This window comes from Rattus norvegicus, chromosome 3 (assembly GCF_021556685.1).
Source record: "Rattus norvegicus strain SHRSP/BbbUtx chromosome 3, alternate assembly SHRSP_T2T, whole genome shotgun sequence".
NCBI lineage: Eukaryota > Metazoa > Chordata > Mammalia > Rodentia > Muridae > Rattus > Rattus norvegicus.
Window position 1 is genome coordinate 158,280,984 of NC_141536.1, and position 25,334 is coordinate 158,306,317.

At 47.5% G+C, this 25,334-nt stretch overlaps 1 protein-coding gene and 1 long non-coding RNA gene across 7 annotated transcripts in view; one reads left to right on the top strand and one right to left on the bottom strand.

The window, feature by feature from the left end:
- Tshz2 (teashirt zinc finger homeobox 2) overlaps nt 1-25,334 on the top strand; it is a 446,877-nt gene that overhangs the window by 94,340 nt on the left and 327,203 nt on the right.
- LOC120101800 (uncharacterized) lies at nt 852-13,103 on the bottom strand. 5 transcript variants are annotated; one of them, XR_015684005.1, is made up of 8 exons: nt 12,949-13,103; nt 11,583-11,643; nt 10,972-11,135; nt 10,436-10,626; nt 10,229-10,336; nt 9,193-9,261; nt 3,654-3,726; nt 852-1,355 (listed from the first exon to the last, which is right to left on the bottom strand). It is a non-coding gene; the product is annotated as an uncharacterized LOC120101800 (long non-coding RNA). The 5 variants fall into 5 exon arrangements; XR_015684008.1 differs by having other exon boundaries at nt 10,436-10,610; nt 12,949-13,093; XR_015684004.1 differs by lacking the exons at nt 852-1,355; nt 11,583-11,643; nt 12,949-13,103 and adding an exon at nt 2,119-3,102 and having other exon boundaries at nt 10,436-10,610; nt 10,972-11,185.

The following is a 25,334-nucleotide window of genomic DNA, read 5'->3' on the forward strand; positions in this document are numbered from 1 at the left end:
CACCCATCCATCCATCTGTGCCCATACATCCATGTATCTCCCTACCTATCTACTAATCATGCATCTGTTGACCCATCCATCCATGGACTCATTCATGGATGCATATAGCTACCTACCCTGTCACCGACTCATCATTTATCCATCTACCTACTGATTCATCCATCCATTTGTCTACTCAATCATACACGGGTACATTTACCCACCTACTCATCCATTTATCACCCATCCATCTACTCATCCATTCATTTATACATCCACCTACCCAACCATCCACTCATCACCCATCCTCTCATCACCTATCCATCCATCCATCCATTCATCCACTCATCCATCCATCCATTCATCATCCATTCATCCACTCATCCATCCATCCATTCATCCATCCATCCATCCATTCATCCATGCATTCATACATCTACCTACCCACCATCCACTCATCACCCATCCTCTCATCATCTATTCATCCATCCATCCATCCATTCATCCACTCATCCATCCATTTGTCATCCATTCATCCACTCATCCATCCATCCATTCACCCATCCATCCATCCATTCATCCATCCATTCATCCACTCATCCATGCATTCAGACATCTAGCTACCCATTCACTCATCACCCATTGATCCATTCATCCATGCATTCATACATCTACCCACCCACCCATCCACTTGTCATCTGCCCATACATCCATCCACCCATCCACCCATCCACCCATCCATCCATCCATCCACTTATCCGTGCATTTATACATCTCCCCACCCACCAGTCCACCCATCATCTATCTAACAACCGATTCATTCATCCAGCAACCTATTTATCTATCCCAGGCAGATAGAAACACATCTGAAGTATAATTAACAGAATTTTTTTTCAATGCTGGGATATTGGATGGTTTTAGGTTCTTTTCCCTTAATGTTTTTTCCCTCTGTTACTTAAATACAGTAAATGTGAGTCACTTTAACAATGAAATTATTATCTCTTAAAAGGAAGAGGCTGATACGGGATGAACTAATGGATCCTTTTCAACAGTCTGGCCTGGGAGACTGTTCTGAGAGATGTACGGAGTGATGTTTGCACACTCTTAACTCCATCTGCCGGGTGGAAAGCATCCTTCTGTTTTCAGTCTGGGGTCCGGGTTGATGGATGGGACGTTTCCGTTGTGAAATACGCGTGTTTAATTATCATTTCCACTGACCTCAGTGTTTGTTGCTCACAATACACAGCAGCTGAAGCACATGCTCTTAATCATAAGGGTCCTGTACAGGGTTTCTCTGGGTCAGGCTCTTGTTGTGTACTTTAGGATATCCAAGGTATGGATACTTCTGTGTCACTGAGTTCCAAATCTCACAAAGTCTGGTTGAAGGGACAAGAAATGGCAGACATGACTTTCCACTTCTGGGTCTATAGATAAGATGCTTCTGCCTGGCCTCCCGCTTACCTGTCTCGGTGTCTCCTCCCCGGTGGGGCCCTCCTTGACCACTTTTGAAGTATATATTCCCTTGACTAAAATGTTCTTTCTTTGTTTTAAAAATATTTTTAGAAACATTCGTCTGTGTGTGGGGAGGTGGGTGGGGGACTTGCAAGCCACAGCTTTTGTGCATGTGGAGGGCAGAAGGGAGCTTGTGGGAGTCGGCTCCTTCCTTCTGCCATGTGGATCCTAGGGTTCAAATTCAGGCCATCAGGCTTGGCAGCAAGCACCTTTACCTTCTGAGAACTATCACTTGCCTAGTAATCCATTCTTTTTTTTTTTCTTTTTCTTTTCTTCGGAGCTGGGGACCGAACCCAGGGCCTTGCGCTTGCTAGGCAAGCACTCTACCACTGAGCTAAATCCCCAACCCCGTAATCTATTCTTTGACTCAGAAACTGAAGTGTCATTTTTCTCATAGCACACCTTTCTGTACTCAAACATTCGTGATACAGAGGCGATGGAATTCAATCCTTATATATCTACCCTTCTTCCTGGAGTTTGAGCTCCCTGAAAGAGGTGATCAGAACTCTTCTTACCTTTGTGTTAACCAGGGACCTTAGTTTGTCCTTTTTGAGAGAGCCATTCAGAATTTAAGTCCGAATAAAGTGGGTTTAGTGTAAGGTTGAAAATCCGTGAAGAATACAATAGTAAAACAGGCCTGGAATTTTTAATACTTGTACTTATTGGAATAGGTATGAACTAGAGAGGCAGATAAAACTTACACAACACTAAATGAGTGAAAGGAAAATTTCAGTAGCTGTGTCTGAGTTTCAGGGACTCTTAATAAAGGCATATTCAGATCGGGAAGAAGCTAATACAGATGTAAATCACTTCTTTGAAACAAGGTCATTACACACCTCCACCCTCTTGGGGCAGGCATGGGGTCACTGAAGGGTACACGCGTCATGTGTCTTCAGAGCTGGGCTCCACTTAGTGGGGGCCACTGCAGGAGGGAAGACTTGTTTGAAACCGAGTAACTCCCCCATCAGAGCCCTAGCCTCTCCCTAGGTATTTGGCCTTGAAGGTCAGTGTTTTTCCCAGTCCACCACAGCTGGTTTATGTCTGCTTTTGTCACTGGTGTTTCCACCAGACAGAAAGCTTTGAAAAGGCTCCAGTCACATTTTGAAACTTCCTGACAAAAAATTGAATGTCATCCAGAGAATAGTTTAGGATTTAAACATCGCTGTCAATCTAGGCTGCCACCACCACGAGATTTTTACCCTGACGATAGATCACGGTGATGTGCTGGGCCTGACGGGTCTTGGACTGTTAAAACGACTGAGAACAGAATCCACTGGGCCATGCAAATAAATAAAAAGAGACAGGGAGTGTCGACTCTTGATGTGATTGCCTCCGTGGCTGTCGGGTCACAGACGTTTCCAACCAGGCATTTCCTTTCTTTCCTGGTAAGAGTCTGGGCAATGGGAACGCAGTGGGAGCTCGTACTCCGTCTTCCTCATCAATGTAATCACTGATAACTTTGATCGTCAAATGACTAAAGGACAGACTGAAATGGAGACACAATAATAGACCTGAAGCCAGATTCCAAGAATGTGTGGGTGTCGTGGTCACAGATGCTGATTGCTGACGTAAGCTGATCTAGGCAGGCAGAGAAGGAAGTGCGAGGGAATCCTGGAAGAGGAAGACGGGATGTAGAAACTAAAAGATGGAGGAGTGTGGACACAGAAATGTTTTGGATAGAGTGAAGTAAGCGGGAAGGGTGTGGTGGAGAGGTGCAGGCAAGTGGAGTGATGGAACGGTCTAGTCACAGGAAGCAGGTCACCGTGACTGATAAGAACTAAGCCACACCCAAGCCAAGAAGAGATCAGAGTGAAGATGTCAGTAGCAATGGGGTAGGCCGCCATCCCCACCAGCAAGGGGACTCATGGCGCACTAGGGATGCACGATTCAGCCAGGGAGAACCCAGGAAGGACAAACAAATACAAACTGGTTCTTCGGGTAGGAAGTAGGTTCTGCAGGGACAGACCAAGTATGAGAAGGAGGTAGTGATCCGCCATATGCCCAAACAGGCAAATTCCCTGGTCATCTCTGCAGATGGAACCCCTACTTTCTAGTCTACGACTTCACTTTTCTCATTTTTAGCAAGAGGTGCTTGCACCAGATGGGTTTCCAAGGCTAATTTGGGGGAGAGTGGTTAGGGAGTCCTGAGAGGAGGTGCCTACCTGGTGTTTGGAAGATTCATCTGGCCCTCTGACAGTGGTTTATAAAGAAGGTTGATGAATCTTCACCAGAACCCTGTCAAAAGACAAAGAGTAGGAAATGAGGGGGATGATGGGATAGAGATGGGGGGGATGGTAACCAGGACCTTGGGGGAATCGATGACTTTGCTTATAGCCAACCATATAGTTTCCAAATTATGTTGTGTTGGAAAGGGTTAAAATGCAAAAGAGACTTGCCAACCCAACCCCAGTTTATTCAGGACATTATTAAGAAAGAGCGATAAACATTGGCATGCAATCTCGGAGGCATGAGTGTTTGCATCGGGGAGGGAAAAGACCCGAAGAGGTAACATGGTGATGGGGAGTTGAATTCTGATGGAAAGGCAGGGAAAAGGAGGCAAGAAGGATTCTGAGTCCACGTGGAGAAGTTTGCAGGGTAGGGAAGATGAAGAACTGTTAACTTGGCAAGGTCAGCACACAAGGGAATCCTCTGGGGACTGAGCAGAGTCATTGAGCTGGAGTTGATGAATCAGCCTGAGAGAGGGATGAGGTAGAGAGAGGCAGAAAGACTGGCGAGGGTAGAACCTCGGCACTGATCCACATATTAGGACCAATTTGAGATGATCCAGGGCTAGGAAGGCCATGGAGAAGGGGAAACTCGGGGAGGTTAGGTACGTGGGAGCCAAGAATGAGTCATGGAGAGAGGCAGGGGAGGCATCAGAGGCTGTGCAGAGGTCAAAGCCAAGCACAGCCTGACAAAGGGCCAGTGAATGTGGCAATGGAGAGATCATCTGTTATCTCTACGAAGGGGTGAGTGACTCATGGCCGCATTACATCACCTTGGATAAAATTAATACCAAGTTTCCTGATATTGCTTCCTAAGACGCCATGAGAATTGGCTTCACACGCTCGCTAACAACTCTTCTGAGACCTCTCACGTTCACGAGCACGCTAATCCTTTGGGTAGTGCGGCGGGAGTTAAGATGTCCCCTGCACAGTTTCTGTTGCCCCATCTCTCACCTTTACTTCTGGAAAACCAGCTGCTCCCCTTCTCTCCGTGCACAGGCAAGGTGTGGTGGGTAACCTTGTCAATTTGACAGGATTTAGGATCAACTAGGAGATAAACCTCTCTCTCTCCCTCTCTGTCTGTCTGCCTCTGTTTTGTCTGTGTGTGCACCTGTGCATGTGTGTATGCATGTGTGCATGTGTGCATGTGTGCGTGTGTGTGTGTGTGTGTGTGTGTGTGTGTGTGTGTGTGTGTAAGTATATTTTCAGCAAGGTTTAACTGAGGTAGAAAGGTCCACCCTTGACTGTGGGTGATGTTATCCTGTGAACTAAGAATCTAGGATGGATACAAAGGGAAACCATGAGTACCAGCATTCATCTCTGTGCTCCCTGACTGAGGACTCGGTGTGGTCAGAAGCCTCCTGTTCCCATGCCAACCCTTCCCCACTGAGATGGACTGTATCCCTGCAGACCAGGAAGCAAAATGGACCCATCGTTCCTGTGGTTCTAGTTATGAGAAATTGTGTCCTAATAATGAGAGCTGTGTCTAATACAGCAGGCTTCTCTCTCTCTCTCTCTCTCTCTCTCTCTCTCTCTCTCTCTCTCTCACACACACACACTCATATCCATTACTCAAACTTGTGTGTTCACGTTAAGAAAGAGAAAGATCTATAAACCAAAGATAAAAACTACTGACCTACAAAGCTCTGAGTAAAATCTCACTACTGGAGAGATAATTCACAGTATGGTTCTAGGGACGGAAAGATGTTCCTAGGCCGAGAGCACTCGCTGCTCTTGCTCAGGCCTTGAGTTCACTTCTAGGAATTCACATCAGAGAGCGCACAACTGCCTGAAACTCCAGCTCCAAGGAATCTGATGCCCTCTTTTGGCCTCTGTGGGAACACTTGTGCACGCACACACACAAACACACACACACACACACACACACACACACACACACTATTAACAAAAACAAACTTAAAAAAATAAAGATTTCATTTCAGCTACGTCTGTCCCATTAAATAAACACCAAGGCATTTTGCAAGAGGAAACTTTCAAACAATACCCACTCCTTGCAAAAAAAAAAAAAAGGTGTTAAGTCTAAGAACGCACAGGCCTGACACCTCCTCGCAGGAGCCTGCTTGATATTCCCTGAGTAGAAAGAAGCACTGTGATACCAAGGACATATGAGTTAGAGGGGATTTAGAATACTCAGGATTTTGTAGCCTTTATTAATTGTAGCCTTGGTCTTTGGGAATCATGAAGCTACTGTAATTTTTATAAAAGTTATTAATAATTAGATTCCATTGGAATAAGCTGAGGCTGGTTGCCAGGCTGGTTGCTAAGGTACTGGGAGGCGGGGCTAGGAAGGCTGTAAGGTAGAAAGCAGAGTAGCTTCAGCTGGACTAGTAAGAGGGGAGCCAAGAGTGGGGGAACTTGGAGTCAACTCGGGGATAAAGCAATGGGACTCAGCTGTTTGTCTACCTTAGAGGAACAGACTGAACATGAAGAGAGCTTTGGGGAAATGAGGCTCTGGGACTGCATTTGGGGACTGCTGGGTCTCAGGCTGTTTGCAGTAACTGTGAGGGCTTTGGTTTTGTTTAAGTGGTGGGTTAGTTGTTGGTTAGAGGGTTGGTTATTGGGTTAGTGGATTTGGTTGTTTGGTGGGTTGGTTGGTTGGTTGTTTAGTGGGTTAATTAGTTAATAGGTTGGTTGATTAGTAGTTTCTCTTTTTAGTGGGTTAGTGGGTTGGTTCATAGGTTTTCTGTGAACTTTTTTCAGGACCTAACACAGAATTAGGAAAGACACCGTTCATTGGGTTCCATTGGGTTCCAGTGTGGTTTGATGCCTCTGCACAGAAGTCCTGGTAACAAATGTGCAGTTTCTGGGTCGACTTGGAGAAAGCATTCCCCGGGGAACTAGGGGTAGGGTGGATTAAACAGAAAAGGAATGAGAAGTAAAAGCCCAGTTCTGCCAGGCAGTGGTCAGTGTAGACGCTGACAGTGTAACCGTGGGGATTGAGATCCTCCTTCATCCTGTGCTGTATCTCAGCAGCCAATGGCATCCAGATAGAGAAAATCAGGGATCTTAAGTCTCTGAGTCTTCAGAGGCCAGGACCTGGCAAGTCTGTGTCAAATAGCCACATTACAGGTCAGTACGCCTGAAAAATATTAATGACTCCATACTGATACTAAAGAAATAATTATTATAGAGACAAATGACCATTGATTGTCGACTCTGTGACCACTGCCATTCCAAACATTCTTTTTCTCCTTCTCACTAAATATTACAAGATCCCACAGATGGTTATCAACTTCCTTTTCTCCTCATCATTCCCTTCTCCCTTCTCCTCTATCCTCCTCTTCCTCCTCTTCCTCTTCTTCCTCCTCCTCCTCTTCTTCTTCCTCCTCCTTCAGTAGAGTCTCACTATGTAGCTCTGGCTAGCCTGGAACTCACTACGTAGACCAGGCTGGCCTCAAACTCACAGAGATCCACCTGCCTCTGTCTCCACCTCTGCCCCCGCCTTGTGCATGAATTGGAAGTGTGTGCCACCATGACCAACCATCAACGCCTTACAGAATGATATTGGGGAGTACAATTAAACCCCAAATCCTAGCATACACAGCTGTCTGTCAGTAGAGCCATGGTTCTGACTGGTCTGTGTTCCAGTTTGAATGTGAACTGTCCCCTGCATGTATTTGAATGTATTTGAAGACTTGGTCCCCAACTGTCAGTACTCTTTTGGGGGATCACGAAACCTTTAAGAGGTGGAGCCAAGCTGGGAAGATGTGGGCCATTTTAGGCAGTTCTTGTCTAAGCTCTCTGTTTTCTGCACTTCTGGGATGGGAGGAGTCTCAGGGGTTCATCCCTGTTTCTGTGAACCTAGCCATGCCTTCCCTGTGGTAATGGGCTGTGTCTTCTCAATACGGAAGGCAAAATAAATCCTTCCTTTCTTAAGTTTCGTCCATCAGATATTTTGACAGACTGGTGAGAAGAATCACTACTGGATTGGATGCCTAGCCCAAGTCAGATGACACCAGGTCCCCCAGGTGCTGTCCAGCCAACACTCGCTGTGTGGCTACCTAGAAACCAGGCTGCTTTTGCTAGGCTTGTTCAGTTTAGCTAATTTGATAAGAAACGTTGAGAGTTGAAAAGCAATTACACGGAATGATTCGAATGGTAAATGAGTTAATACATCTGCGCTCCTGTAGTTGCAGACACACAGAGAGAGCCTTGCTTGCGTGTTATCTATTATTACCTACTAAAAGGCTCTGGAGAGAAATCGGCCTGCCACCGTCTCCTGTGCTAATCAAGCATTCTGCAAAGTAACACCAATTTCCCTCCCTGGGGCAGCTGGATTCCTGCCTCTTAGAGGAGAGTTCTCAACTCCAACTTAAGGGAAGGAGGGCATTTCCTGTCCTTGTTGTGACTCGCATTATAGAGACAGGTATTGTTGTCGGCAAGGACAAAGGTACAACTGCACACATATAACCAGGCTCTGAGCTGTCTGTAGGCGTTGCAGGGGGCCTCCGAAGCCTCATCTTTCCTTAAAAGGCAGAACGACATAAGAAGGTATGCCCTTCAAGGCCATGGCCCCTGAGTCTGGGATTGAACATTATCTCAGTCTAATCCCAGTTGTCATGGAACCCAAGAGGGGAGGATGCTGTAAGTTTCTGTGTGTGCACCAGAATCGTTCAACACAGCCTGATGTGCTGCCCTGCTCCTGAGAGTGAGTGCAAGCCTGTCCCAGCATGACAGAGTTAAAGTTGAATGTGGAGTTTATGTCTGTCTGTGTGTGTGTGTGTGTGTGTAAAATGAATGTATGTGTGTGTGTGGTGTGGTGTGTAGTGTGTGTGGTGTGTATGGTGTGTGGGGGGAGGGTGTATATCTTCGTGTGTGTGGTATGTTGCATATTTGTGTGTATCTGTGTTTGTGTACGTGTGTGGTGGTGACACATTTGTGTGTGTGTGTGCATGTGTGGTGTGTATGTGGTATGTGTGGTATGTGTGTGTGGTGTGTGTGTCTGTGTGTTTGATATGCATGTGCATGTGTGTGTATCTGTGTTTGTGTATGTGTGTGGTGGTGACACATTTGTGTGTGTGTGCGTGCGTGTGTGGTGTATATGTGGTATGTGTGGTATGTGTGTGGTGTGTGTGCCTGTTCTGTGTGTTTGATATGCATGTGCATATGTGTGTATCTGTGTTTGTGTATGTGTGTAGTGGTGGTGGTGTGCTTGTGTGTGTGTGTGTGTGTGTGTGTGTGTGTGTGTGTGAGAGAGGGGGGGGGGGACTATGCCCAGCTGTACCCAAAGCAAGTAGAGACACCAGCAAGCATATGTGTCTGCCCTGACACCTGACACCCACCAGCCCCTTCATCTCACAAGTGTTCTTAGAGCCACGCCCTTCCTTACCTGATGCTTCAACTTACAGTCTCACGTTCTGTTAACCCTCTCCCTACTCCAGCAGCTCAGCCTGAAGCCCTCCCACACACGCTCCTCAGGCTCAGCTTCTGACTTTGCCTCTTCCTAAACACCTACCTCACAGGAAAGGCTGCTGCTGTTCTTATTGGAATTCTGTCTCTGCATGTACTTCATAGAACACGTGACCTGCATACATGTGGAGACCAGAGAGTGACTTCCGCTGTCATCGTCCAGCACTGTGTAACCTTGCTTTGTGAGGCAGGGACCCTTGCTTGATCTGGAATTCACTGGCTCAGCAGAGCTGGCTGGCTAGCGAGGTACAGGGACCTGCCTGACTCTGCCTCCCCAGCTGGGGCTGCAGACATACGCCACAATGCCCGACCTTTTACAGGGGTGCGGAGGACTTGAACTTGGATCTAAGTGCTTGTTCACGGGCGTTTTACCAGCGGAGCTGTGTCCTCTGCCCTGGGATTCTACATTTTACCCTATGCATTACGGACACGAACACTGTGTTCCTACCCACACTTGCCCCACAAGCTTCTGTGCTTTTCTCATTCATATTGGAAAAGCGTGGCCCACTTCCAAATACCTGTGTGCCTTACAGCAGAACCGATTGTGAGTGGATAGAAAATGAATATCACGTTTATCCATTATTCCGCAAATAGGAAGTAAACTCAGAGATTAGTAAATTACCCACGATCACCCAGCACGTGAGGAGTTTTTCCATCAACCACTCCGCCCCCACACCCCGCCCCCGCCCCTTATTCCTCCTCAGGCCTCAAAGTGGCTTCAGAACACTTTGAACTGGACAGTCCCTACAAACCAGCTTCGAACATGCAAACGCGTGAGGGTTCCAGAAAAGCCTTGTTCACAACGGCTCACGTGCACGCACACTTGACTACCCTGTGTTTTTTTTTTTTTTTTTTTTTTTTTAATCACAGAGGCAATCGTCTTTGTCCATGCTAACGAAGTCCGGTCCTGCTCACGTGTTAATAAATTTTTCTCATTTGTGCGAGTTGCTGAGGAGAACCACTGAACTGTTTGACTCAGTGGGTGGTGAGGCTGTAATGAAGAAGCCTTCTGATTAAGTAGGCTTCCAGCCTCTTACCGTCCTCGCTGAATGGGAGGCGCCATTAGTAGTAAAAGTAATTACCTGTGTAGAACACACTGATTGCATCGAGTACCCTCTACACGATACTGGGGGAGCCGTCTCGGTTTCACAGCGTCCAGAGGGATCCTCGTTTGGTGCCACTTTTACATTCTAAGCGAAGGTATATTATATTTTGGAAAACACAGTGTCCGTTAGAGGAACACGTTTTCAAACCTCTTATAAGATGCCCCCCGGTCCCTGGTCACCTACTTGCAAGTGGCTTCTCTCTTCAACACGGAGCCACAAACGGGCACTGCCCACTTGGGGGATGATAAGCGCTCTAGCTGCTAAAGACTCTACTTGGCGAGCGTTGATTAGACGTGGGTGGAAACCTGTGCTTTCATCTCCGAAATCACCAAGTCCATTACGCGGAGCGGGCTGGGTACTTTAAGCAGTAATTCCTAAGAAATTGTCTGTGCCAGGTCTCGTTAAAGGCCGCGCCACGCGGTTTCACTAAACTTAAAAATTCTTCCCCGTTGGGAATATGAGAAGCAGGGTGAGAGGTGACCAGAGAGCTGACTCTCAGTGTCACGGTACCTCAGCACCTCTGAGGCGGGCTTTGAGCCCCTCCCCTAACCGAGAAGCTATCTGCTACTGCTGCAGAGGGATTCTTACGCAAAGATGCATCTAACCGACCTAACTAGCTTCTGTGCTCGCCAGCCTTCCCTTAAACACAGGAGCACTACAAGTACTATCAATGTGGTTTCTACGTGAGTAACCCCCCCCCCAAAGGTGACATTCCTTACGTGGAGAAGTATTGGTGTAAGTTCAGTGTTGTTTTATCAGCCTTATGGATTGTTTCCAAAGACGTGAGGCAGCAGAAGATTATTAAGACGCTCCGTAGTCGAGTTGACTGACCCATCAGATGAAGGCCGGGTGTCCCTCACGCCTGCTTCCTTTCTGTGGCTGCCTGGTTCAGCAAAGGGAAACGGAGAAAGGGAGAAGGAGGAGATGTCAAAGCTGTACACCGGGAACGAATCTCATCCCCGGACACCTCCAGGTCTTTTCCTGTTTGTGCAGAGATGAGATAAAAGTCACGAAGCAAATCGCCACCAACTTTCCCCTCCCACGTTGTCGCACGTTGGGTCCAACAGTGATAATCACATCCTAGTGCCGTTAGGAAGACGAATACCAGGCGAGAAGTGTTCTTTGAGGGGGTGGGGAGTTGAGACAAGGGTTTTACACTGTAGCCCAGGCTAGCCCTGAACCCTCGGCAATCCTCCTTTCCCAGCGTCTAGAGTTCGGGGATTACAGACATGAGCTATCACGTTGGTTTTACACGAAGGAAATCTAATAAAATCCTACACTTAGCTAAAGGAGCCTTGAAGGGGGCAATAAAGGGTTCATTGGGTGTCACCTTTTGTGACCTTCCCTTCCACGGGACAATTTTGACTTCATGGATGTGTAGATAATTTTTCCTAAAAAAAAAAAAATAATAACTGTGATAAAAAAATATAAAACTTCAGCCCCCCTCCCTCTCCCCCCTTCTTCTCCTTTAATATCGTTTAATTTATCTTGGGGAAAATCGGAAAGCTGCCTCATCGTCACTTTGTTCTCCCGAATTCTCTGATTTAAAAAAAAAAAACCCTCTAAAAATATTATTAAAAATTAAATAAGATAATATTGCCAAGGTGTTTTTCATAAAGCTTGCCACAGAATAAACATTAATCAAATTTACTGTGAGCGAGCCAGCTCACCTCCATAGCTACAGCGATCTCAGAGCCCAGGGAAAGCAGAGCAAAGGCACGGTCGTTACTGCCAGTTTTTATTTCATTTGTTCTTGGTAATATTAGGCTCCAGACTCAGTTATTTATATGTTGGCTCAACTGCCCTACGATGAACCGCAAGGAAGGTTTGGAGTTATTTTCCTCTTAAAAGCTATACTGTATTAAAGAGGGTCGGCAGGGATGATGAGATGGCTCGGGGAGTACAGAGGGGCTTGCCGCCAAGTGTGATGGCCTGAGTTCAATACCGAGGTACTGCAGATAGGTGGAAAGAGAGGATGGACTTCCAAAGGACCGTTGTCCTCTAGCCTCCACTTGTGCAGCATGTTCTCTGAGGCTCGGAGTCCTGACTGTCTGGTTTCAATGCCCGGAAAGGAGGAAGTCTGTTCTAGTCTTTCAGTATCTTTGAGGTAGGGATCGACAGGGAGGCTGACAGCCCACAGTGAGTCTCAGGTAGGGCTGTGAGAGTTGTAAGAAATGCAGTCACTTTAAGGAAGTGATCCACTAACAGTGGAGAGAGCCTTTCCAACCTCAGTCATGGTGGACTTGAGTGGGGACAATCAGGGCAGCAGGGACCCTGTCTCCACAACGTCAGCACTGCCTTGCAGACTACCGGTCTCAGAAACACTTTGCCTGTCACACGGTCTTGGGCCACAATTTGCCAAGGGCTTGGCTCTCTTTTCATCTCCTACTTTCTGTCCTATTTCCTAGGGATATTCATGCAAAGGGCAGGTACCATCGGTGTAGACCATCAAGTGTGTCTATCATGCCGGCCAGTTAGGAAGGTTGGTTAAAGGAATTTTCTGGCAAGAATGACGTGGTTTATGGCAAATAACGACCTCTGCCTGGCAGCCCAGCCTGTCTTGGAGAGCACGGGACTGTTCCTCTATCTAGACAACGGTACCTGCGCAGTTCACACTCTGTACTTTGTACCTAGGAACCTTTGGCATCTGCTGCAGTCCCTCCAGTGAGCACCCCCTCCAACCCCCACCCACTTACAGAGATCTCAGAAGAAGCCAGACAACCAAATAGATGTCCCTAGCCAGGATCAGCAGAGCCAGAGGAGCAAGGAATTAAAAAAAAAAAAAAAAAAAAAAAACAACAACGAATGGAGAAGCTGAGACCACAGGAAGGACTAGGTAGAGATTCCAAGATGGCGGAGGAGGGGTCACGGGTCAGGGGTCAGAGGTGAGGCTTCACGATGAGACAAAAGGGTGGGACTGAGAAATGAACCAATGAGGAAGCAGGCCGTGTTGAAAGAAGTTAGGAGGATTGATCTCCTCAGAGCTCGACTGCACAGCCAGGGGTGAAAAGCCACAGGAAAGAGTGGATAGAGGAGGGGTCAGCTGGAGAAGGAATATTCTTCTTCCCAGAGTGCTATGCTTTGTGATTAAGCCGTGCTACCCCAAGGAGAATCTTCAAGCCCCAGCCCCGAACCCACATGTGTCCTCCCTCTGGCAGTTTTCCAAACAGATCTTGTGTAGCGGGCACGGGCACAGTGGGTCGCAGTCTCCTGTCTTGAATCTTGGCACCAGACACTGGAGCTTCTCTTCTGAGCACCATTTTCGACAGAACATGGACCTCTTGGTGTAAGATCTCAGTCCCGAGGTACAGACACAGGGTATAAGCACTATCATTAGAATGGGGTGACGGCTGTGAGCGAGACCTCGGGTATGGGGTTCCCACTACCCTGTGTGTCTGATGCTTGAAGGATTGCGCGAAGACTGGAGGATATCGAGCCTTCCCCCTTGTGTGTTTTATGTGTGTTCTAATGGCTTCTTCCAACTACTAGAGAGGAGCAGAAGTGCTATTGGTTCAGTGATTGGCAGAATTTAAACAGCGGTCACGTGATGCTCGTAGGCTGGCTTTGTACCCCTCTCTTCTGACTAAACGGAATCTGAGGACAGGGGCACATGGTAACATTTGGCTCTACCTGTCATTTTGCTAAAAGAGCATCTTGATGACTTTTGGTTGGTGCTCCGGAAATCAGGATAAAATATAATTGCCTCCGTCCGGTGTTTCCCAAAACTCTTCCCTCAATCTGGCCTAACCTTAAAACTCCATCCAACTTTAACCTCTTTTGTAAGCATCCCGAGACCCACTTGTCATCAAATGGAGCTGGGCTCCTTTTCTGGGGTCCAGCTAATTCCAAACCCAGTTCTGTTCACCGCTATGGCTAGACCCCTCCCCGCTTCCCTGCTGGAGAGGGAACTACCGGAAGGCAAGCAGGCATCAAGTCTGACTTTGGTTGGTTGAGCAAACGTTTGTTGGAAACTTACCATGTGTCAGGGGCCCGCTCAGACTCTGGGCACTTAGAGGCAAACAGAACGTGCCTAGGTCTGACCTTGGATAGCTACAGGCTACATAGCAAGACTGTCACTAAAGAGACCGGCACAGCAGAAAGCTGTGGGACCAGTTTTGCTGAGAGCTATGAAGGAAAAAGTTAAGGGGCCTGTGGCTTTCTGTTTCCTGAAGGACTGGCAAAGTATTGCCATGAAAGAAACCTTTAAAGAGAAAAGGAGGCTGGCCAGATGGCTTAATCAAAAAGCATTTGTTTGCCATCAGAAGGACTTTGACTTGGTCCCAGGTGCTCAACTCGGATGCCTGTCATCGTGGTGCACATTTTAAATCCCAGAATTGGGGACACAGAGGTGAGCCACTCAGCCTAACCTACTTGGCAAGATCTAAGCTAGTGAGGGAGGGAGGGAGAGAGGGAGGGAGGGAGAGAATGAAAATAAGGGAAAAGGCAGCCGTCAAGAGTTGTCTGAGTGGGACGAGGGTGTCAGCCTTGGGCCTCTCTGTCCATGGGTGGAGCTCTCCCTGGTCTTGAGTGTGAAGCAGTGTCAGCCTTTGTTGTCTGAGGCTGAGAGCATCCCGCACAAAGTACAAGTCAGTAACTAAATTGAAAACTTTAAAGCTTTCCATCTAAGTGGAGGTTTTATGGCTTCCAGAAACCTGTAACATCCCCCGCCCCATAGGGATTCCGCCGTGGATTGATGCGTGGCACTTTTTCAATGTCTGATTTATTCCTGGCAGGTAGTTTACATTCTGTAATTCACTGAAAGGTTTGCTCCGAGAAGAAGCGTTGTGGGAACTCTGGGGCAGTAGCTCTCATCTGGGACAGTATCCAGCAAGTAGGAGAGACCACTGCTATCACCACGAGGGTCCCTGGGCTACTTGGCCAATGTCCTAATTCAGTCTGTAAAAGGATTGGGAGTCAGGGTGTAAGGCCAGTCGCACTACTCACTCCACACCTGACTTCCGAGGGCAGAGCTATGAAGACACAACCAGCTTGCCTGTAAGACAGGGAGACTCTGTGGTGGCTTCTCACAGTCTCTGGCCCCCAGCACGCTAAAATCCACGCCACAGAGCTCCTCCGAGATAGCTATAAAATCTCCCTGTTATGTTCAATGGGGTGTTGGCTGAGAGGTATGGATTAGAAGCTCATGTCCAGGAGGCTGAAATGTCTAAAATAAATGTTAACTCATAAAACTTGCATGATGCATCCATGGGGTTCAAGGAAAGCCGCCCCAAACACAAAGGAAAGCATATAGTAAGTGATTGGCTTGATCCTGTAGTGAATGTCTTCCAGGGAGGATTGTTTGTTTGTTTGGTTTGGTTTTTAATGTGTTTCTGCCTTTTAGGCAGGTAGACAAAATAGTGAGGGAAATGCATCTTGCCTCCCTGAAAATAATAAGTAATGAGTTCTTTCTAAGACTTTCAAGACCTTTTGGTTTCCACAGAGGGTGAATGGAATGTCCACCCTTGAGGGTATCCTTGAGGATGTCCTTTATCCTTGAAGATAAAATGGTGTGGGAAGGGAGTGTGGACGGGGCACAGTTGGTACCGTTCTCACAGGGCTTCTGGGAGGCCCCAGGTACAGTTCGAGCCCCACACAAACAAGGAGTGTGTGTTGTACATGCCTGCTCTGCCAGCACTGGGGAAGTGGAAGCAGGAGGATGAGAAGTTCAAGGGAAGATTCCACTCCGTAGGGAGTCTGAGACCAGCCTCCGCTCTGTGAGACTCTGGGTCAGAAAAAGAAGTAACTAAGGAACATTTTCCTCTCGGAGAATCCACAGCCCAGCTGGAAAGATTGATATTAACCACTTAGACAAATAATGATGATTTCCAGAATCTTAATAGCTACAGGGTTTGGTTTGGAAACCAGACCATAGGAGGCAGGGCTCATTGAGAACTCCCAGGTAAGTTAGGACTTTATATGAGTCCTAAAGGGACTCATTGAGGCCATGGAGCAGCCCCACAGCCCACAGCCATAGGAGGCAACCTGGAGCTATGCTGAGTAGTGAGTGGGTAAGAAAAAGGGGTTGAGGGGAGGAGGCAGAGGGCTGGAGACAGACGTGTGGGTGGCTGAAGTCTGCCATTGGCAGCAAGGAGTTCCTTCCAAATGAATGGTCTTAAATGGTGACACCTGACTGTGCACTTCATCCTGCGTTGGGAGTGACAATCCTTCCATGAGATGGCAGTACCTCGTTTCCATCCCTTCAAAACCGACCAACTCGTTTTGGGCAACAGCAAGATATCAGCCCAAACGGCTGCAGGCAGCTTCCAGAGTATCCTACAATAGCTCAGGGAAAATCGTCCTCTCTTAGATCCTCAGGATACACACAGGCTCCGCCGATCTTCTCTTTGAGGTAGGAAGTCATTCATGTATTTGTCTGGTGAGTTTCCAGGCTTGTTCCCTGCTCCCTTCCCTCTCCTGGTATACATTCAGCGTGTCATTGTTTCCACATCACAAACACACATATTTGATGGCACCTAATATTTAATTCAAATAAATTTCCTGTTGCGTCCAATGCAATGTTTACACGCATGAGTCTGTGCGTTCCCTAAGGAGAACGCTCTGAATGCGCGTGTGGCTCTGTGCTAGCACAGGAAGCCGTACACGGGCGAGCCTCTTAACAATTTAATTGTAATGTATTCACCTCGGTGTATAGCATTTATATAAAATGAGGGCCGCATCGAGACAGAAAATTTGTATACGTGTAGACTGACTATCAAATACATCTGTTTAAGAGCTGGAGAGGTAAGTTAAAAGCTAACGGCACTCGCTGTTTCTTCAGAGGACCCAAGGAGGATTGCCAGTGCCACTCTAGTTTACAGCCACCTAGAACTTTAGCTTGTGGGACCTGACTCCCTCTTCTGGCCACTGTGGACACCTGAACCTGAACCTGTGTATATGTGTGCACACGCGTGGGCACACAAACACACACACACACACACTGAGTCACAAACACACACACACACACCACATAAAAATAAAAATAAATCTTTAAAAACTGTGTACACTTCAAAGGTGAGTTTATATGAAGAAAAGATTAAAGGGCATCAGTCAATTCTATAATAATTATATTCTCCAGTCTGATGAAGGAAGGACAGATTCCCTGAGGCTTACCGAACCATACACCAGCTTATATTTCCAGCTCAGTGTTTTACCCTGACGTGGGTTTCTCTGTGTCCAGCAAAACCAGAGACCCAGCTGGCATTGCACAAAGACAGTTTAAATGTTTTTATTTTGCTGATTTGCTCGCTTCTTGTTCACCAGGGGAGGGCCCTTGCCGCCCATTCCTATTCTATGCGGAGGGACCTCGGTTAACTTGCAAGCCAGCCACTTTACCGTTCTACGCTGTCACATCCCATCAGGTTGCGTAAACCGAGTCCAGCAAATGTCAGCCAGAATTCAAAGCCAGAATCCTCTCTCTGTCTTCACCCCAGCTACCAGATGGCGCCTCATCAGTCAACCCGAGTCTCTCAGTGTTGGTTGTTGACTCTGATGTGTTTGACAAAGTGTGTGGGTCGTTAGACTTTCTCCCTCAAGACAGCCTAGCAAACAAGCCTTCACCTGGGGGAATAAATGTCCCCCAGGAGAGGGGACACTATATTCCCCGGTAGGATGCTCCGTGTCTCGTGGTGTGTCATCAGCTCCTTCTGAAACCCTTCTCGGAAACGGTTTCCCTCCCTGCCGCCATCTATACACTTCTCCGTCATTTCGGAAATTATTTTTGAAGTCCCGAGTTAAGACAAGATGCCTCATGAGAAGGGAGTGGGAAGGATGTGAGGAGGATGGTCACAATGACAGCCCGAGGCCGGGATGCTGACACTAGGTACCTCAGTCACGCAGTGTTTATCCGGGACATGGTCCCGGCAAGAGAGAGACTCCGATCACCAGAGCTGAGTGCAGGGACCAGCAAGGTTTCTCTGGGAAGAACCAGGGAGTCTGCAGATCATCCAGCCGCTATAGTAGTGCCTTGACTGGAAAGTGGCTACAGCCTATGTAAACACATGGCTTTCTCTGATAAACCTTTCTTCACAAAGCAAGGGGTGGGGTGAATTTGGCTCAGAATAGTTTACCAACTCTCAGCCTAGAAGGTGAGACTTTAACCCTTGGGATCCAACAGCTCAGAGCCACATGCTGGTTCTAAGACTTGCCCTTTGGGGAATCCCAAGCCAAATTCAGCAAATCCTGCCTGAACTGAAATCACAGGGCTTTGCACACACTAAAAAAAAGGTAGATGACTCCATGATTCATTATCACGATTTTCTTCGCAATTAAAACTGAAGGCCCAGTCAGGTCTCATCAGACTTCAACCAGTTCCACACTGCTTTCAACATGTTTACCATGTTGATTCTGCACATGTATGTGCATATAGACTTACTACGTGTTATATACTATATATTACATGTGATATATATAACCACATATACATATTGATCACATGCTTTTTATAACTTAGTTTCATGTTAAACTATGAATTGACCCTGGGACAGCCTTTGCCCTTTGCTTGTCTTTGTAAATAAAGTCTTATAGAAACACAGCCACACCCACTCATTCCTGCATTATTTAAGTATGTGTCTACCCTCCGAGAGAGGAGAGGGATTTGAGCAGGGGACAGTGCTCCCGGTCCTTTGCAGATGTCATTTGCTCACCTCTGTGCTCTGCTCGACAAGAAAACCCCCATCGAACCCCACAGCTGATGTGTTAGTTATGTCTCTCTAATTTTTGCTCAGATGTCTCCCAAGCACACCTCCCCTTCCCCCTCAGACTGTGAGCTGCTGTTTGAGAATCGTGATAATTGCCACGGCGACCCTCCAACATCAGTGAGATTCTGTGCCTTGGCCATGAAGGAAGTTCAATGTGTAGGTTCCGGGCTTCGTGTCACCTCTTGCTTCCCCTCAGGATTCCTTTCCTGGATGTCTTGTCTTGGCATAGGTCTCACCTGTACGAAGTTCACCTCAGCCCACTCTGCCTGGCTTCCTAGAACAACCCTCTCGAGATAACCTTCTAATGTGAGTCTGCACAGTCTAATGTGAACATCTGTAACAGGGGTGTCATTACAATAGGTGTCAGAAATGCCACTGCTCTCCCAGAACAGCCGGATCCTGACAGGGCGGATGAAGCCTACCAGTTTTCTGTTTGTACTTGAGCTCCCAGAAGCCAGGGCCGCTGGCTTTTTCTCGCGCTGTGAATAGCCGGTAGCTGTTCTTTTAGATATCCATTTGTCGGGGAGATTCTGCCTTCCAGAATTTTCCCCAGGATTTGCACACTGCCTTGTGACATCTCTGGTAGCTAATGGAAAAGGAGGTGGTGAGGTCTTTCAGCTTTTTTGTTTTCCACAAGAACCATCAGGATTGTGGCTTCAATGGTAAAATGTGCCAGTTGGGCCTCTCTCCGTGGAGAGCTATGAAACTCAGCATGGCTTAAGCAATTGGCCGTTTATTGTTAATGAACTAAAGCACGCAGGACAATCTGACTTCAAGGACTGATGGTTCGAGGCTCCAGGTCACATTACAAAGGCTCTCTATCACTTCTCTGGTCCCCGTTGGCTCTATCCCAAGCCACTCTTGCCTCATGGTGGACAAGCAGCAACGAGCTGACCATCTTTTATCTTCTGTCAGTACTAAAGCCAACCTCAACGAGTTGCTCATCCTGAGACTCTCTAGTCGGCACCTCTTGACCTATGATTGGTCCGGCTGGTGGTCAGGCCCAATTTGACAAGAGATATTGGGTGCTTCAAAGAGCTAAATATAACATAGGGTATATCACCCATAGACCTGAGGGGCACCACGTTTGCCCAACTAGAGTCACACGAGTAATAACAGGCTTCGTAAGCAAGATCAGAAGGTGTTAGAGCCACGGTGAATAAATGACAGAAGAAAACAATAACCAATTATTCTCCAGTCTGCTTTTCCCCTTTGCTTTCCATGGCTGAGTTTCTCAATGATAGTGCTTGTCACATTTGGGGCCAGACCATCTTCCCCATGTAGCCATCCTGTGCACTGTGAGACCTTGCCCGTTGGATGACAGAAACGGCTGCTTCCTGCCTCCCCGTCATGGCAGCCTATCCCCTGGGAGTCACAGGCGTTGAGTTGAAACCCTTCACTACCTAATGCTTACAAGTTGCAAGTGTTGGGCAGAGGGTCGGGACCCTGCTCCTCACTCATTCAGTAAAGGACGCAGCAGGGACAGGGTGGATCCAGGGTTGAAACTGACCCTTAAGCCTCTTGTTCAAAGCCATCTTTGTCTGTTACCTTCTCCAAGCAGCAGGCAGATGGAAGGTCTTCAGACCTAGGGGGACCCAGCCAATCCCACTGACAGAAGCAAGTTGAAAAAGAGACCTGGGGTCAGGAAGGTCAAAATTTGAATCCCATTTGGACCACATTCGTGGTGTATAATCTTGGGCTGGTGAGTTAAGATATCAGAGACTGGGTCTTCTCTCTGCTGAGATCTAAAGACCATGCAGGTGATCCTGTGGGACACGGTCATAGCTCACGGAAACAAATAGGGATTCCAAATTTTTGCATTGTCATGGTCACAGTCATCGTTGTAGCTGGGATCCGCAGCCTGGATCGACAGACAGCTAGGACCAGATAGCCCAGTGCTCTTTAGGATGTCAGGTGGCATTCTCAGCAACCTTCATGTTGGCAAGGGAGCCACTGAGATGTTCAAAGTGTTTCTAGGTGAGATGCCCAGGGTTAGAGTGCTTGCTGTGTACTGATGAAGGCCTGAGTTTGGGCCTCAGAACTCATGTGGAAATCTGTGTCTATAATCCCAAGACTCCTGTGGAGATATGGGGATAGTCAAAATTCCTAGTCCATGGCACAGATAGGTTGACATAGGCAATGGTAAAGCTTGTCTCAAACCTAGTGACATGGGAGGACAGACACCTGAGGTTGTCCTCAGTATACCCATGGCATGATTCAGGCGGGCACACACACACACACACACACACACACACACACACACGAGAGAGAGAGAGAGAGAGAGAGAGAGAGAGAGAGAGAGGAGAGTGTTCCTAGACAAATTTTTCCTGGAGTGGGGACAAAAACTCCCTGAAACCCACAGATTTAAACACTTGGGGCCAGTATACCCATTTAGACGGAATAATCATCATATTGCTTTATCCTGTTTCCCAAGACAGACTCCCTGATTTGCCCTGTAAAAAGAGGGCTCCTTCCAAACCTGCTCAGGAAGAAGCCTGAAGCCCCCGTGTCTCTGACCCAGCCGATGATGCTATGAACAGCTCTGATTTCTTGGTGCGCAGAGAGGCACGCCCATCTCCTCTGGCCTTTATCTCCCTGTCCAGAAATGCTGCCTGCAGGCTTTCAGATCAGGATCCTTCTATTTCCAGCCCCAGTCTTGCCCAAGGGATCCATGAAGTATGTCCAGTTAGTTGCTTAAAACAGGTCCTCCTGTCTGGCTACCAGATGGAGATTCATTACTCCAGAGCCCTGCTCTCGTGTCGTAATGAAAACGCTTGTTACCTTTAATGAAAAACACAGACCAGACCATGAATCCTGTGGCCTTTCAGACACATGTGCACAGCCGTTCAGAAACACGGAGGTGCTGGGGATGGGCAGATCCTTCATTTTCCCAGGATTGCCTGACGCTGAGGCTCCTGGGGGTCAGCAGAATGCTCCATCCCGTTTAAAGTCTGCTGAAGTCAGCTTCCAGGATTAGCCATTCAGGGACAGCAAAGCGCTGCGACTAAGAACTTAGGCTCTGGAGCCGCCGTGATCCCAGGGAGCCAATGTCAACACCGAACTTTTAATGCAAAGTACCCTCCATAGGCTCATGTGTTTGCACACTTGTTCACCACCGGGTGTCACTGTGTTTGCGCTCTGCTTCCTGGCTGTGGACTCAGTGTGAGCATCGAAGGCACATACCACTGCTCTCATGCCTTTCTCATGACGGAGGATTGCTAACTTGGCATTCCTCTTTAAAATTGTTTTTTCATACAATATGGTTTGGTCATTTTCTACCTCCCCCAACCCCTCCCAGATCTCCCACCCATCCACTTAACTCTTTCTCACATACATATTTACATACATGTATACATATATACATTCATACAAAGATAATTTTTTAAAGATTTATTTACACACACACACACACGTGTGTGTGTGTGTGTGAGAGAGAGAGAGAGAGAGAGAGAGAGAGAGAGAGTACACTGTCCCTATCTTCAGACACACAAGAAAAAGGCATCAGAGCCCATTACAGATGGTTGTGAGCCACCATGTGGTTGCTGGGAATTGAACTCAGGACCTCCGGAAGAGCAGTCAGTGCTCTTAACCACTGAGCCATCTCTCCAGCCCCACGAAGATGATTTTTTGAAGGAGTCCCCTTGGTCTTGGCCAACTACTGCTGAGCATATGGCTTAGTGTGAGGTGTAGCTGAGATACCCAGCATCACTCTCCTGGAGGACACTGGTTTCCACTCGTCCAGCAGGAATCAATTGCCAATAGCTTCGTGGTTTGGGATGGGACTTTGTGCCCACTGCCCCTTCTCAGAGCTGGGATTCTGTCTCGTCTGAACCTGTTCAGGTCTTGTGTATGCAGCCATAGTATCTAAGAGTTCAGCCCTATTGGGCTTAGAAAACATGGTTTCCTTGGAGCTGTTCACTGCCTCTATTCCCCCTCCCTTTGCATCCCTGACTATATCTTTTAATAAACATGAACCAAAAAAAAAAACCCACATTTCCTCTCTTAAAAACTAATACCTTGAGGTCACACACACCTAACTAGTTACATGGAACTACCACATGTTGGACTGGCTGACCTGGAGAATAGAAACAGCGCCTGTGCCCTGGCTACTAAACTAGAAGAGATCACAAATCACTTAACACGTAAGGAAGACATAAAATGTATGATTGTCTGTCGTGTGTAACAAAGCTACAGGACTCAGAGCCATTCCCTTTCGTTATTTGATTGTTTTCCATCGTGCCTACCTTTTCTACTACATTAGCAATTTGTACCTCAAGCACGAAATGAGCAACCTCGCGCTGTTTTTAAGTTAATAAAAGTGTGAATGACTAATAGGTAGGAAAGACGACTTCTCTGTCCCAGAAATCCAGCTCGTGACACTGCTCAACAGAAACAAACTCTCCCCAGTCAGTTAGCCACCTCGGAAAAATTAGGAAGTCGTGGGGGACGGGACTTCCCTCTTTGCTCCTTCTACGTATCTAGAACGTTCAATTATCATGTTTGGATTGTCAGAAGGAAGTGACAAGTAAGTTTAAGGGAATTTATTGTCAGCTTATCCCTTATCTATCCCAAGAGTCCCTTGATTTATGTAGTTTATCCTATAGCGTAGGAATAGGGGTCGTTAGACGGAGGAGGAATGTAGTTCTGGGGCCAAGGTTGTGGTTCACTCTGTCCTTGGATGGTTACAATTCTCTCTCTTAATATATTTTCTTACCTTGACGTTTCGGCATTGATTTGATTGCCAGGAAAGCTTTGCCTGAGTGTCGGGACCACTTCCAAGTGCCACCTTGTGGTCCTACAAATACGTCTAGTTTCAATGGCTCACCCTCCCTGTTGACAAAATCCCCACAGGGCAACATGAGCACCCAAAGACTTAGTCAGGCCCTGCAGTCAGGCCCTGCAGTCAGGCCCTGCGAAGAGGGGCAAGGCATGGGCTACAGAGTTGCTTCCTGCTAACGCGAGGTCTTCTCGTAGGGTTTCTGTGAAGGTCTCAACTCCCAGTGAAGCCCTGAAATCCCTGAACCCATGTTATTCCCCCAGTGCCTGTAGGGGCCCTCTGCAGCTCTCTTATATTAGATACACTCCCAGGTCCCAACTTAGGCCTGACCACCTCCTCCAAGAAACATCCCATTGTCTCTCCCATTGAAAACATAATTGTCTCGATTTCATGGTTGAATTTTGTCCCAATTTTCTCTACTTATCGCTGCTTTGCTTTGTTTCGTTTTCTATCCCTGTCCCTGCTAGTCCATAGACACCATAATGGAAGGGATCTGCCTCCAAGAACCCACAGTTTGTCTAGTAGCTAAGCTTGTAGTCAGTGCCTGGTTCTGGACTCAGGCCACTGTGAAGTGTGGCTGGTTTGGGGGGAATGCTGTAAGCCCACTCAACGGCTAACTTCCAGACTTATGGAGATGTGTTTACTTGCCTGAGACCCCATAGAAAGTAGATGGTTCTACTTGGCGTGCAGGGATGGAGTCTTGATCCCGGTCCTTGCCCAGCTGGCTAACCTATTAGCAATCTCTTGGCTTTCATGTGTAAAGACCTAGAGGCCTTCTCCTCCCCATTTGCTGACGCATTGCCAGGTGGTCCCAACCCACCTGTCATTTTGCCAAAGCCTAAAATCCCCTACTGGTCTCAGTTTTCTCTCCCTGGAAACATTCAGAGCTCATGTTGCATTAAATGGTTAAAGGGGGGGAAATGCATGTCATTAAACTCGTCAGTGACAGAGTCAAGTTCGTATTAGGAAATTCTAGCACGGGGATAATGCTTTCTGGCAAGATCTCATCTGAGCAGGAAGCCTGGCCAGAGGAAGGTATGCAAGCCGAGAGTGAGGGGCATCTGTTTGCCTTCAGCGTCTCTGACAGCCAGGATGGCTTGTTTGTGTCAGCCTTTCCTAGGATGGTAAATGTGATCTCACAGAAAGGTCAAAGTGCACCAGACCTTTTTCGCCTGCTCTGGGGGTCCGCCCCAGGCCCCCTTCTCTCCTGCCCTCTGGTCCCTTCTAAATTAAATTGCATTCCACTGCCTGTTATTGGATAATGTCTGGACAAAATACTTTTGCGCAAACTCCTCACTTAAGGCGAAGGACTGGAACGGAGTGCTGCTGGCTATGGGCCATGGACTAATTGCTTTGTGCCCATTCCCCCTCACCAGAGGCACACACAGCACTGACGAATCCATGGCTGTTTCCCAAATCCTTTCAGGTCTCTGAAACAATCAGGGGAATATCCCTCGGGGCGAGGGGAGCACCTGGATGGGGTGGACAGGGTAGCCTATTCTCCACGGGCATTGGCACCTTCGACTTTGGCTGTTTTACCTCTCCTGTTATTTTGATCCTAGAGATCTGGGTTTTTAATTTCCTGTAATCCAGAAAGGAATGTGTTCCC